General features: G+C 39.6%; 1 pseudogene; it reads right to left on the minus strand.

The window, feature by feature from the left end:
* LOC116894083 overlaps positions 1-15,325 on the minus strand; it is a 46,879-nt pseudogene extending 31,554 nt beyond the window's left edge.
* Positions 15,326-15,558: the final 233 nt, after the last annotated feature.

Here is a 15,558-nt window from a genome sequence, read left to right on the forward strand (position 1 = left end):
ATTAAGCAACAGTCACATGTGGACAGTGCCTACCCGTACAGTGGCTCCCGAGGAGGAATTTTATTGATTCTCCATAGAAAGAACTTTAGGTATCTCCCCTTAAGGGTTAGGGATCTTCTCCAAAGTGTAAGTGGAAAAGTTATAAGAGCCCAAATGGTGGATGACTTAAAACACTATTTTACAGACACAAGATAAATTCATACATATATGAACTTACAACAATTGTTATAGCATGCATAAGACCTACACATGCCAAATCCATTAAAAAAAATCCCAGGATGGAGAAGGGGAGATAGATATGAAGTTTCCTCTCTAGCTGAGGAGCTATTGACATTTAATTGCTAATAAAAGAGGGAAAAGTCAAATTTCGTCAGTTGTGCAATACCTGGTATGTAGTCCACACTCCAGGGCAGGCGTGTTACCCAGAGGAGTCAGGCAACACAAACTGGATTTAATGAAATTAAGAAGAGATAGGTGAAGGGAAGGAGGGAGGAAAAGAAAGGAGGAGGGGAAGAAAAAAGGAAAGGAAGGAGAGAGAAGGAAGGAAGGAGGGAGGGGGAAGAAAGTTGGATGGATAGCGAGGTAGGAGATAAATATTTGGGAAGAGTTCTTGCAGAGAGTGATGAAATTCTTCAAAGTACATTGCTTGAAATACTCAAGGAATTACTTTAAAATATTTTTAAAAACCTATTTGGAAAGAATTTGATCAACAGTCTAATGTCTGCATAAATGGTAGCTACAATATTTTGGAATTGCTTAGGTAATGCATTGATGCTGAATCTCTGTGTGATTTCTCTGGACCAAGAGAATGTGCTGGAGAGATTAGTACAAATCAATCACAGGCATTCAAGGAGGAGACATAGTCAGACTAGACACAGCTAAAGTCCTCTTTGTGCCATTTGCTAGCTCTCATACCAAACCAGTTACTCTCTGTCTCCCAATCTAGACCTCTTTTATTAAAAATGGGCATTATGTTAACTTCCGGAGGAAGGTTTGTGCACAGGTTCAATGAAGTAATTGCCAAGCACAAGGCTGGCATATAGTAGGTAATTAAAAATCTTTGGTTTTTTTCTTTTCTTTACTAATTTTTTGTGGAAAGAGAAAACTATCAGTCACACCCATTTCCTTCTAGACAGGGTTGTTTGCATTAATACACAATTGTAAGTTAACTTGATTAAATTTCATTCTTCATCCTTATTCAACATCTAAATAATTCTCAACAGTGTTACATGCATCTCTAATTTTCAAAACATATGTCAGGGCAAGCACATTCTACAACTCTTTTCTGGTTGGACAGTAGGCTTTATCGCCTCCCCCATCATTAGCATTTTCCACATTTTAAAACAAAAGTTCTGTCTTCATTTAGCCATATTGTTCCTTCTCTCACTATTTAAATAGTGGAAATCTCAGTTTTCATATGATATGATCTTTATTTTCTATAGCAAATTTCCAATAAGAATAGTAGGGCTCACCTTATATTTAGATGAGAAAATGGGAAAATGACAGCCAGCAGAGAAGTATCTGGTCTCAAATATGTGTGCACTGATCACTCAACATGGTTTCAAATAGGAATTAATTTCTAGCTATAGTAAGCAGTGTGCTTATATGTGATGATGTCTACGATGATTTCAAACTGCATGCAAGGGTTATCTACGGCAGAAGAAACACAACAAATTAGTTTTTCCTGGAGCTCCAAAGATCGCACAAGATCAAGGAGTCAATGAATATTCATGAGCAAGCAAAATATAAGTACCAGAATGTTTCTTCCAGCAAGTGATCCTGTAAGGCTCTAAAAGCTTTGGTCACACAAACCTGGGAGCCTTAAAAGAGTCAACCTAAAATTGGTTGTTTTCTTGTTGTTGTTGTTGTTGTTGTTTGTTTGTTTGTTTGTTTGTTTTTGTTTTACTATTGAACTTGTACTGTGAGCAAAAAAAAACACATCATATCTCCATGATTAAAAAGCCAAATAAAATATATGTGACGGAAGTAAGTTGGTGTCAGGCTTTCTTTGAGCTTCTCTGAGAGTAGATCTCCCTTCTCCCTTTGCTTCCTCCCACCTCTTCCCATTCCTCTTCTTCCTATTACAAGATTGTTTGTTAAAAATTCCATTTGAATTATTGCTCCAGAGAATTTGAAGAGTTGAAAAAAACCAGTGCCCTTGGCTATTATTTGATAGATGCCTCTGGTTGGCTTGACACCAAGTTCACCAAAGTTAAGCAATACTCAGAATCACTGCCATGTTAATTGGGGAGATGTTACTCCTGTGTGGGTGCTGGAATGCAAACAGTACCTGATGTCTGGAAAAGGAAAATAAACAGAGGTAAATGACCAAGCTATCTTGGCAGGATGTGCAAAACACAGACTAAATGTCTCGCCAATCTGATAGTGTTCGAAGTCCTATACATTTATTCAATGGCCAGGAAGGAAGTGAAGGTTCCACCTATAGGAAGGAATAGAAGAGAGAAATAGGAAAAGAGTCCACTCTATATTTTGACCCTTCATGTCATAGGTACTTGCAGGACACAGAATTGATTAGTCCATGGCCAGAAAGCTCCATAAAATGAAGGCAAACTCTTGCTGGGAATACATTGAATTCTGTTTGTAGCCGTGTTCCAATAGCATAAGCAGAAATTGCTCATGGAGTTAGTAGGCAAAGTTGCTTTTTCAATAATTATTAAATATTATATTTTTATTAATTATTTTGGTGTATTGTATGTAAACATGGGTATTTGCAAGTGCATATATATATACAACTTTGGTGAGTTGATTGCTTCCTTCTATGGATTCCAGAGATTAAACTCAATTAGACTTGGATGAGGAATACTTTTATTGCCTGCTGAGCCATCTCATGGCCCTAAAAAGAACATTTGAAAGGCGATCAGTTCAACAAATTTATCTTGAAATTGATAATGTGAAAGCTCAGAGGAGGGCATTTGCTTTCTCACACCCACTTTGCTAGTTAGAGGAGAGCTAGGCAGAAAACCCAAAAACTGTAACACACAATCTACAGACCAATCCCTTACAAGTTTTTTCTACTCATGGTACATGAACCAGATTTCTCTTCCTCTCCTTACACCACTGAATCATAAAGTTCAACACATCACCCAGTATCCCCCATCTAGTAATCACGGCACATACTCGGTATATGTTCTTATTCTAAGGGAAAATAGACTCAAGTGACATGTATGCAGATGAGCTATACTGTGCAATCACCTGGCTGGTATGTCCCATCCTGCAGAAGGTGTGTGTATGTGTGTGTGTGTGTGTGTGTGTGTGTGTGTGTGTGTGTGTGTGCACGCACACGTGTGTGGATGTGGTCTCCTAAAGTCATGTGTATCTTTGCTTCAGGATTTCACGTTGGCATCATATTTTGGATTCCCTGTTAACCTTACACTAAGATTAAATGCCCCAATAGCAACAAGAAATAATATTCCCACGACTCTGAAGTCACAATTGTAACTTTAATTCAATTTGCAAAAGTCTCTCTCTTTCTGGGAAACTTTTCTAATAGTGCATGTGTGACAATGTATGAAGTTGATCACTTGCTGGTCATGAATGCTGAATTTCTGTCATCAGCGGAAATTCTGTCATTTGGTCTTTCTGTATACCATGACTTCTATCCTACTCAGAGGACTTGTAGGATATATCCACTGGGACTCTGTGGCTACTCAAAGCCTCTGTTCTTTATACCTGAGCTACATGGAAACTGGTGCTGCTGGATCAAACTTGCTAAGCTTAGCTGATTCTAAAGGCATCGCTCTCTCTATTCTTATCCATCTCTGCTCAAAATTCCAATGTGGAAAATGTTTCTCCTCCTCTTATGTTCTCTTACACAAATATTTTGCTGAGAGCTTTTCCACTTTGCTCCTCACAGTTGGCAAACAAAGAAGCCAGAGACACCACGCTGCCCTTAGAATCTCTCAGATGATTGTCCTTTCTATGATGTCTTCTCTTCCTTTAGAATGACTTATTTTTCAGATGTTTTTGTTCCCTCACACAGATAAGATCTCCAGCACTCCTGAGCTGCAGATCTCAGGGATACTATGGATTAGCACAAAGATACATAGTAGCAAAGAGCAGAGGATGCAAGTATGAACATAAGGACGCGACTGCTGCCATGTTGGCTCTCACCTGACTGTACAACCATCATTTTATCCACATAAGAGAGCAACATCGAACCTAATTTACACAGGTGCTTTGATCTTACCTGAAGTCCTAGATTTATGTTTTCAGCACATATGTTATTTGGAAAATAAGGCCCATAATAATAAAGTATGTATGAGTGTATATCTCAGCCTATGATCAACAATTGATCATAAAAATCTACTCTATAGGAACGAGATGAAATTCATGATAGGGTGGACAAATCATTCCTACAACAATCTGTCTACTTTCAGTACTCTTTAAGGTGAAGATGAGAGAGTGAAGAACTTCCTAAAGTGCAAAGTGTTGGCTTTTTTTAAATGTCTGGAACCAAGTTAGATTAATCTCTATGACATTTCTTTCCTGTTTGTCTACTGAAGTCTTGAGATAGGGCTGAACTCATGACCATACCCAGAACAATTTCATCACAGAACCCCAATTTTGTGGACATTGAACATTCCCTACCCCTTTCCTCAACTTCTATAATTTCATAAGTTACAGAATTTGATGAGTCCCTTAAGTATAATGAAATGATTATTGTCTTTTCTTTGATGACACTGAAACACATGGTGTTCTGATGATCAATGACTTCCCCAACAGAGAGCCAGCATTTCCAACTACCAACTGGCTTTGCCTGAATTTTCCTCTGGCACTGATCTGTGGAAGTAGGCTAGCTAACTAATGAGTTTCCACAACATCCCCTTCGTTGTTGGATTCTAAGAAATCTGCATGTAACTAACAAAACTTCACTTACAACACTGACACCTTGCTGTGGGCAGCATTATGCTTTACTTTCCTAAAGTTGTTCAGTTTATCAATATAGTTCATGGATTCTTCACTCTCCTTTCACAAAAATCTTGGAACCCCCATACAAAGAGTAAATTCTGCCTTACAAAAAAGTCAGACATTCAGCCAAGGAGCTGAAGTGGTTCCCACCCTTGACACTCGCCACACCCTGTCAGCCAACAATAAATCCCCTCCTGACATAAAAGTCCCTCTCCCCGACTTACCCCAGAATAAATCCTCTGTTGGCAGCAAGCCAGACTGAACAGATGTGTCTGCCTCCACTTCCTGGGGTGGGGTCAGGCTGGCCCAGCTTTGATCAACCAAAAGGAGGAATTCCCAGTGTCAAGAGCCTTCTGCAGAGAATGCCCCCAGGGCCTACTCCCAGAGGGAAAGGCACCAGAGATGAAAAATGCAGTGAGGAGCATCCTAACTGGAAGAGTAGCACAAAAGATCCTTGCTTCCAGAAAGCCTGCACCCCATTCCATCACCTCATTTCTTAGGAAGTTGTGCACAGTTGAATAAGCTTACTCTTCATGGCTAGACTCTCCTGCTGAGGAAAGGAGAGTGATAGTGCCCCCAGTAGTCATTCTTACCAGAAAATAGGATGCACTGGAGGGGATATTAATTTTAAGGAACTCAAATATTAGTGATTGGGACAAATATTAATTGTGGAACCAGTTTGGTCAGAACTCCATCATAACTCCTTCAGAAGCATCATGCTGGTTTACACAAGGCATTGCAATTTGCCCTGCCCCTTTCCCTGAGTTTCTAGACAAATCTCTGAACTTGAGTATATCTGAGGGCTTTTGTTTAGAGATAGGCTTGCAAATCTTGGGAAATGTAAATGTTAGGGATGCATTGCCTGCTCATCTTAAAGGCAATTCCCTTGAAGAAGTAGGCATGCATCTCAATCAGTGAACTTTTTGATCTCTTCCCCCGTGAAAACCCAACCAACAGTAAATTTCATGTTTTAGTCCTCATAGAAACCCACAGGACATTTATTTGTAGATTTAGTTAATCAGAACTACATATTATAATAATAAGTAACTTCAGATCTCAGCATCAAGGCCTCTCTCTATTCATTTTGCTCTTCCCAGCCTGTGTGAGTTGATGTTGAAGAGAATGAGGAAGACAAGGTAATTGTATGCCAAAGAGGAAGTGGATGGTTGATTCCCTACAGTTCTCTCCCAATAGGTTCTGCAATTTCTTACTAGATTTTCTGTATGTGGCCAGCATAAGAAAGACAAGGAGTAGAGAGTATGGCTTTCAGATGGCTTATGTATGTCCCTCTTTGTCACTTTCTTCTGGTCTTGAGTAGCTGGTAGAGAGGCTGAAAAAGGAGTTAAGTTTCTGGCCCAGCAAAAGCATTGCTAGAAAAGATGATTACAGATACAAACAGGAGAGAGCAGAGAGGTCTTACATATTGGATTTAACTTGAAGGCAGTAGTGTGAACTTGGGTTATAGAGATACAAATGGAATAGATATAGACAAATATAGATATGTCTTAGCATATAAATTATATTTTCTATCCAAATAAATCAAGGTTCTTTCAAAAGTTATAGTGCCCAGAACTGGATCAGGTAAATTCAGGGGCAAGCCTGAAACAAACATCTTTGTGCAAGAGAAAAGAAAATAATAAATGAGAATATATTAAAAGAACATAGGAAATGAATTATGACATAGAAATCACTGACAGAGGTCCAAATACTGAAGAATTTGAATGTTAAAATGAATTATGACTCAATGCATTTGTTGACACACAAGTTTAGTAGATGAATGAATTAATAGGGAAGATAAAAAGGTTGTCCTTGAGGTAACCAAGTCATTAACAATATATGAAAAAAATGGTGGATAGAGATCAGTCTCTTGGCAAATCAAAGAAATGAATGATTCAGACAGGATTCCTCAGAGTGGGTCAATGCTGGCTGAACATTTGGTCAGAAATGGCAATACAGGCATAATCTCACAGAACCTCCCTAGAATATGTTGATACTAAATTAGAAAAACAACAAAAGTTGCATGCCAGCTGGAAAAAGCTGAGAGTCACCAACAGAATCAAATGCTTCCAATTAAGACCCTTAGCAAATAGATGGATTGGCCTGGTATACTTCCTTTTTGGATGCATGGAGAGAGAACAGAACATTATTCTCATAATTTTTTGAAAGAACATATGATCTAAGTCTGACCAAGAAGAAATAGCATATCATCCTAGATTCAGGGTCAAAATATAATACATGAGCTGTACCCTTTAAACTGTCAAAGATATAAAAAACAAAACAACAACAAACAAAACAAACAAATGGCAAGGCCTCAAGGATTTTTTTCCAGCTTGCAGTACCTGCATCAACCAAAAGGAGGAATAGCAACCAGAACCGACCCAGGGCAGCTAAATGCTTGTGTGCTTCTGGGAAGGGTCCTTACTCAGAAAAAGCTATTTCGGAGATTCAGTAAAATCTAAATGACCTCGAGGTACCTTGCTTTATCAAGTGGACTTCCAGCAAGAGAAAGTTCCTGCTTAGGAATGAACTCCAGAATGCTTCAGGGTTATTGGGCACCATGGTACAGGCTGTTTCTCAAAGGCTTCATTCAACAACAGGAGCATATGTGAGTGACAGTGTAAGTATGCAAAGGATTAGTGGGTGAGGAATCTTGGCAAGGAGGATACAGAAGTTACCCTGTGGCAAACAACAACAACAAACAACCACTACCACCACCACCACCAACAACAACAACAAAAACCTCCTCTTTGAGATGATTTCAGAAGAAAGAACAACAACAGAGTAAAAGCAAAATGTCTTACTCAATTAAAAGAAAGTGCCTGTAGACGTCAATGCAGATTTACTTGGATGTACGTCCCAATTCCAACAAAACTTTGAACAGGTTTTAACTATGCTGCAGTTGGACTATATTTTTTAAGTGCAATTCTCTTTCAAAGATGGATTCACAGGATTCAAGGGTTTATTTGGGCTATGATAATTAACTTTTATAAAGACCATATTAAATTTTTGTTAATTGGCAAGATACAGTTTTATTAAGCGTATAAAAGTGCTTGCTAAGCACCAATCCCTAACACTATTAATGATACTCTCTTAAGCTTGCAGACAGGAGCATGTTGTCCTCTGAGAGACTCCATGGAGAAGCTGACTCAGACAAATACACTCTTAAGGAAGAAAAGGAGGAGGATTGTAGGCCCCAAAAGGGGATAGAAATTCCACAGGAAGACCAAGAGAACCAACTAATCTAGACCCCTGGGGCTCTCAGGGTCTGAACTACCAACTACAGAATATATACAGACTGGACCTGGGCCTCCCCGGAACACATGTAGCAGATATGCAGCTTGGTCTTCATGTGGATCCCAAACAACAGGAATGGGGGCTATCCCAAAAGATGTTTCCTGTACATGGGATGTGTTCTTCTAACAGTGCTACCTTGTTGGGCCTCCATGAGAGAGGAAGCATCTATCCTCATAGAGACTTGAAGCACCAGGGTAGGGGAATACCCGGAAGCCCCCAGCATCTCAGATGAGAATGGGAAGGTGAATGGGGGAAGGATTGTGAGAGAGAGTGAGGGAGCAGGGAGCAGGATGTAAAATGAATAAGTAAAAAAAAAAAATTAAAAAAGTGCTTACTAAGAGGCCCTGAATAAACAGGAGAGGCTAAAGCATCGTAAATGCTGCCCGTTTTTATCACTCAAGTTTAGGAGGCTACGGGAGGCTGAAAGTGGACATAGGAGCCAGAGGTAGAAAGGAAAGACATATGAACATGACACCACAATGGACAGGACTGTGTATCCAAGCATTCGTTAGATGTGTTCTGTAATGTTAGCTAAGGAGACTCATAACGAGTGGGAGGCAGAACTGGTGGCTCTTAGGGTGGCCCCTGCTATTTCTTTGTATCCTGGAATGTTGTCTTTTTTGCCTGAGAGATCTGCAAATACTGTAGAAAGCTTGAGTATTTTCTGAGAGCCCGAAGGTTAGAAAGGTGTAGGTGTGGGTGGAAATGAGACGCATTCATTCTTCATAGCATTTTCCCTGCCCATAGCTGAAGTCCTGCCTACTGACAAGAGCCTCACCCTCTGTGGACTAAATATCAAACATTTGTACTTAGTCCTCATAGTCTTTAAAAGGCGAAAGTCTTCCTGATACTTACAAGTCTTGTAAAAGTACTTAGAGATGCTTTCATGGGTGACTGCCACAGAGTAGCTATCTAACGCAGGACGAAGAAACCATGGGTAGTCTGAAGAGGTGATGTTTACTAATCAAGCTAAAAGAAACTTGACAAACTCTCCAGCCACTGTTCGAATAATACTACTTTCATAATACAATCGTTTTAAATCAATGGGGTGGTTGTCTCCCTAAACAGTCCAAATTAAAGTTGCTTTTGGCTGTTTCCAAGTCTAAAAGCATCAGCCAAGACTGTCTCAACACAATCTTTTATGAAAGCAACAAGTTCCCCTTGAGTGAGGCTGTGTGGGTCAGGTATAAGCAGGAGAGCCTCAGTGGGGGTTAGAGGTTACATAAATGTCTCTGACAGCCAGGCTTTAAGACAAGCTTAGATTCTGTGGCAAACGTAAAAAGAAAAGGTAATGGCTAGCTATCTTTTATCTCTCCTCTGGATTCTGAGTGAGAGGGGCAAACAAAGTATATTTATGGCTGTGGGAATGAAGATATCTAGGCCAGTAAGAGAAGATCTCCATCTAAAGCAAAAAAAAATCCTTATTTTTTTATTTTTAAAATGCAGTCATATTTTACTAAGGGATGCACAGCTATGAATGACCAAAGCACACTTAAGAACTAAGTAAAAATAACTGCTAATCTTAATACTGACAAAATGTTGACTTGCACCAATAGACAGCAATCCGTCAGCACATTCTGGTTCATTTCTATGGATAGTTCTACACACTACAATGCCAGCTGTTAGCCTCACATGGAAAAAACTATTTGGGAAGACCTTTTCTCACTTAGCAACCAGTCTTTACCCTCCTTGTGTCACTGGGCTCCTAAGGTTCTAAAGCATTATCTTCTCCTCATGTTAGATGAGTCCCTCTTAGATACATACACACATAACTACTTTTATTACTCCTTTGCTGATACCACTATATAGTATTTGTTAATTTGAATTAATTACTTTCTAATTTTGTTGCTCTTAGTATCAAGTCTCTGCTTCACATTTCTCTGTGTAGAGTTTATGTCTGAATCCCCATGTCCATGACCGTACCGCGTCACTTCTGAGGGTAGATTACCAGGATGGAAGCTGCTATGCTGGCAGTCAGGAGCATATTTAGGCTTTGGAAAATGGCATCTCCAAAGCAATAAGCAGAGCTGATAAACCTGCCTCACTACCACTTGACGAACGCACTCACGTATGGCCTTTTGCTCTCAGACTACACGTGTGGGGGTGCTTGGGGCATTTTTGTAGAACCGTCAGCACTTTCCACACACTAGAACCTGTTAAAGTGTCTTTGGGCCCTTTGTTTCTCCCTCTTTTTTACCTCCCAGTACATTTATATCATATTTACTAATTTGTCAAATTTATATGTTTTAAGCGGCAAATGTTTACATCAGTTTTGCACATATTTAATCAGTATGTTTGGGATTGTTTTGTCACTACTGCTGTTTAAAGGAAACCCTAAGGTTTTATGTAGCCAAATTTTTAATCTTATCATTAATGTGTCTGTATGCTTATAACGGACTGGCTAATCTATTACCGATTTGTTAAGTGTTCAATTGTATTCAATTGTGTCATTTCAGCCTTGCTTGCAAAATCAGTTCACCCAGTGGGCACACTATCATGGGATAAACCATTGTGTCCTAGGCCTCTGTAAACACCTGATGGTGCAATACAGGAAAGAGAGGGAGTAAGAGGCTACTGAATAGTAGGACAAACAACCCCTTTCTGGCAAAATCAACATCTTTATGAATATTCTAAGCAACAACCGAGAGCATCAGAGCATGGACCATGGGAGCACAGATCCTCAGGGCACAGAGCATTGGAGCATGGCCATCAAGGCATGGACCATTAGAGCATAAAATGTCAGGACATGGACCGTCACAGCATGGACCATCACGGCATGGAACATCAGGGTATGAAACGTCAGGGCATGGGCCATCACAGCGTGGACCATCAGGGCATGGACCATCACAGCATGGACCATCAGGGCATGGACCATCACAGCAGGAATCATCAGGGCATGGACCATCACAGCAGGAATCATCAGCATAATCAACATCGGAGGAACATTTTCAGCTGCAGGAAACATGCAATGGGCATTTGAGGAAGATGAAATATTTCAGGTGCACAAAAGTCAGCATCAGCAATGGACATGAGCACAGAATCACAGGTAAGACTGTCTTTAAAGACTGGTCTTGACTCATTACTTTGATAAAGAGAGAGGGTTGCTGTGATTTGCTGAAAGAAAAGACCTATCATGCACACAAGTGTGGAATCACAGAACAATATCCAGCAGAGAAAAATGAAAGATGCAAACACCAGCAGAAGAGGGGTTTTCAGATTAAGCCAAGGCAAGGCTAGAGGCCTTATCCACCACGGTTACTGAACAACTGTACCAATCAGAGGCAGGATAATTATGTGGCCATTTCTGAGTTGCAGGTTAACATTTTGTGAAACCTTAACCTCTATACCGCAGGATAGGGTCATTTTCAATTTTTCTTATGTTGTTTAAAATCTCACTCAAAGTAAGCTTGCTCAAATATATTTAAAGTCAATATTTTAATTTATATAACTTTATGGTAACATCGTTGATCTAATAAATGCAGCCAAAGTAGAAGCAGAAAGAAACCTCTAGACGCAAAGCAACAGAATCCAGTTGTAGCTGCTTGAGGGGACAGACTATGGAAACACAAGGCCACTGCGACTTGAGGAGACAGGTGTCTTGAGTAAGGTCTGCAGAGAGCAGTTCCTGGGTGCTCAGCTTGAATCTCAGGAAACCTGCAAAACAACACAAACGTCTAATCCCCCAAGTAGACCATTCTCAATCTGTAAACTCTGGGATGTTCATAGCATCAGAGAGGTCAATGTGATATTGTACACTGGTCACTGAGCAATCATCCAGTTACAGAGCCGCAATTATTTATTTGTTCAATAAAAGAAATGATCAGAATCTAAGACTTCTTAGGAGTCATGCTTAATTAATAGACCATGGAGTAGTACTATTAATGATTTCATTTTTGTGTTCAGAATTAAAATTTCTCATATGAAATAGCTGTACTTATAGCAACAGAGAGCAAACTAAGACAGCAAGGAAGTCACAGACCTGAAGCACAGCACAACATGATGCCAGGGGATACCAGTTGATAAGGACTTTGTGCTGTGGGTTCAGACTCCTGAGTGAAGAGAACAATCCTACATTCTATATAGTTTCCAGTACAATTGGTAATAAACACTACACCGTGTCTTGTGTTGTAATGTCTAAAGTGACTTTATGAGGCGGTAGGAGAAGATAGGGATGTAACTGTGAGTTAAGGGACCACCCTGTGCTCATGAACCGTTTCTAAGGTCCACTTCATTAGCAACATTTCTGCGTATGAGTGGCTGCCCCCCACCCCCGTCCCTTAACTCAAATATTGGTAAGTGTTTAGAAAAAAAGGAACGTTAAGAATTGAATTCAAATGCCTAGAAGAAAACTGACACAAATATTTCCACCTCCCACAGTTTGATAACTGCCATCCACCAGGAAAAACGCAGGGCCCAGAATTTGCACAGACGACAATGTAGGTGGAAAACAGTTTGTTTTTCAGGCTGTAGGCATGTTAGACTTGGGTTCTAGTTTTCCTGAACAACACAGTGTTTTTCTGAACTGTAGAAGACAACAACGTTGACCCTCAGCCACTCCCGCTGAACCTAAGAGGCCATCTGAGGGAAACAGGACATGGCAGAGAACAATGACACCTCTGAAAACCACCGGAGCCCTGGTGTTTTTCAGCAGGCAAGAAGAACAATGATTGTGGAAATACCATTGTTAACTCTGCCAGTAAACCAAACAGTGCTTCTTTCCTATTCTTGTTAGTTCATTTTCACCCGAGGATAATGGCTGGAAATGATCCTCTCTCTACATCAGATGCTCTCTGACCTCTGGGATGGCCACTGAGCCTCTCATGTCCAATGTCATTATTGTAATCTTAAAAATGTCAACTCTGTTAAATTAACCATAGCAGGATATATAAATCATATAAACCACAGATTAAATATCCCCACAGATTGTGTGTGTGTGTGTGTGTGTGTGTGTGTGTGTGTGTGTGTGTGTGTGTAAGAAAGAAAGCAAGAGACAGAAGAGGCAGAGAAGAATAGTTACTTAAATTCAGTAAATTCACACAATGTGAAGAAATTATTACTAGCCCTCAGAACATTCGTGTTTGCTCTAAACATATTAATGTGGCGAGATTTAAGACTTCTCTTAAAATGCATACGTAGGGAATGATCCAGTAAGCTCTCAGATGGAGACATTTTGCAGTTTCCACAATGGCTGTCAGGATAGAAGCACCTATGAAAATGAACAGGCCAAAAATCAATTCCAATCAATAAAGCAATAACAATGCATTAAGATATTACTCTCTTGAACACACAAGCTCCTTCCTCTGGCCACATTTCCTTTAAATGCTCGCAATCCAGGCATAGGGAGCTTTTGAATTTGTGGCCTTTGTAAAGGAAGGCATTATCATTTAAACTTAACTAATTTAGAAGAACATTAGCTTAAGAGCAAAATATTAAGTACGATCTATTAAATTTAGTATTTCTGCTATTCATCAATTTAACTGATCATTACAAATAAGGACAATATAAAGGCCATCGCTCAAGCATTTAAAGCCAACGAAAGAAGTAGAGCTGGGATTGTATTAGGAAGTCGGTTTTAAAGGTTCCCTTACATCTTCACCCACTGGTCCTTTCCATTACTTGTGAAAATTAATTACAAATGGCTAAAGTCAATGTAATAGCCCACCCTGCATGTGAAGGTGATGCTTGTGGGGAATTCCACTTGTGTCTTCAAATACCAGGAAGTGTGTAACCCGTGTTCCTGTTGAACTTAGAGGATGGTAACGACAGGGATATTTATTCTTAGAATCTGCCATGCTTAAGGTGTTGGTCCAGTTGGACAAACTATTAAATCAGACAGATTTTCCTATTAGTAATCTACACTTCCATTGGAAACTGGCACTTTAAAAAAAATCCTCCTTTAAATTGTTCTGATATAACTACAAATAAGGTAGAAGTTCCCTTTTGGCAGGAACTAAATTTCACTCCTATTGTTTTTAGCCCTACCTGAGCTCTGGGGTATTTGTTCCACAGTATTGTTAACTGTTCAATTGTGAACCAGTGAAAGATACAGATTCCGCTGTAACCACTACCATACGTTTCGGTCTATTCTTGCTTGGGGCTGGATCTGTGTTTATATTGTCAATATCACTTGTTTTCAGTTAGGTGCTTAGCATATAGTGTGTGTAGTGTAGCAGGTTAAGCCAAAGTGGAGTCTCTCAGTGTCCAGTTGTGTTGCTCAAGAACATCTTTTATTTTGAAACTGTTTTGCTATTTATGTTATTTGATTTTTATTTTCTATCATGGCTCTTGAATAGCCTGACTATATTATGTTACAAGATGTTGCTGACTTATCTGTAAACACTTGTATCTACAACTTCTGGAATTTCTTATATTTTGTGGCTGGAATACTTTGAAAGTTACCAATTTTGTATAGAAATTGCCAGTATATGGGACACACTGGTGACTAATAGATAGAAATGTGAGTCTGAATTTCTCTATTTCTCAATTGCTCATTTTAAATGTGTGAGAAGTCACTTTGTGGCACTGGGCACAGCCGGCACTGTCTCTCACAATTTGAGAAATAAGCCATACTCCTTCCTTGGCCAGGGGTAATTTGAATTGGTCTCATCAAACATTTTCACTACAGAATGACTCAAATGGTGTTCTGGCTGTCTCTTAAAAAGTAATTAATTACATTACGCTTTGAAGGGAATTCAAATATTAAGTGTTTGGTTTTTTTATATTTTCTGGCAGCTTCTAAAATCACACATTGATTGGTGCTGTAATTATAGTTGTGGAGACAACCAGTTCAAAGAAAACATGAACTCCACCAACTTGGAAATATCTCTAAAGCTGCCTCATGCAATAATGCGGGTGACTCACCTGACGACAGGGAGAAGAGGCTTGTGTGGAAAGCATACGTTTCTATTGAGATCATGAAAACCATCTGCAGTCTAAAAGGTACAAAAAGAAACAACATCTCATCCAACAGAAGACGGAAATCAGATGTAGAAGTGTCAGAAAGATGGAGCTCTGGCTTAGAGCTTCCCTTTTACACGCTGCCGTCATCTTTGGCCAGCCTTGTTATTCTTTTGTAAACCAGGCCACATAAGAGCAGCGCCATGTCCACTGAGACTCATTACCTTTCCTCGTCTTACTTCTTACCGGATTCTAGGACCAGTAGTACTATTATGTTTTCTCTGTGTCTATTTCACACTTTAGCTAGAACCTAGAGCTTAGCAGTAACTTGACTTCTTTTCCAGGGAAAATTGTCAATATTCTGATATTAAAAGTAATCCCAAATATCTGAAATGAATTATGATCCAGTTTTCATGCTACTATTTAGACAGTTGTGCT

This window comes from Rattus rattus, chromosome 1, assembly GCF_011064425.1.
Source record: "Rattus rattus isolate New Zealand chromosome 1, Rrattus_CSIRO_v1, whole genome shotgun sequence".
NCBI lineage: Eukaryota > Metazoa > Chordata > Mammalia > Rodentia > Muridae > Rattus > Rattus rattus.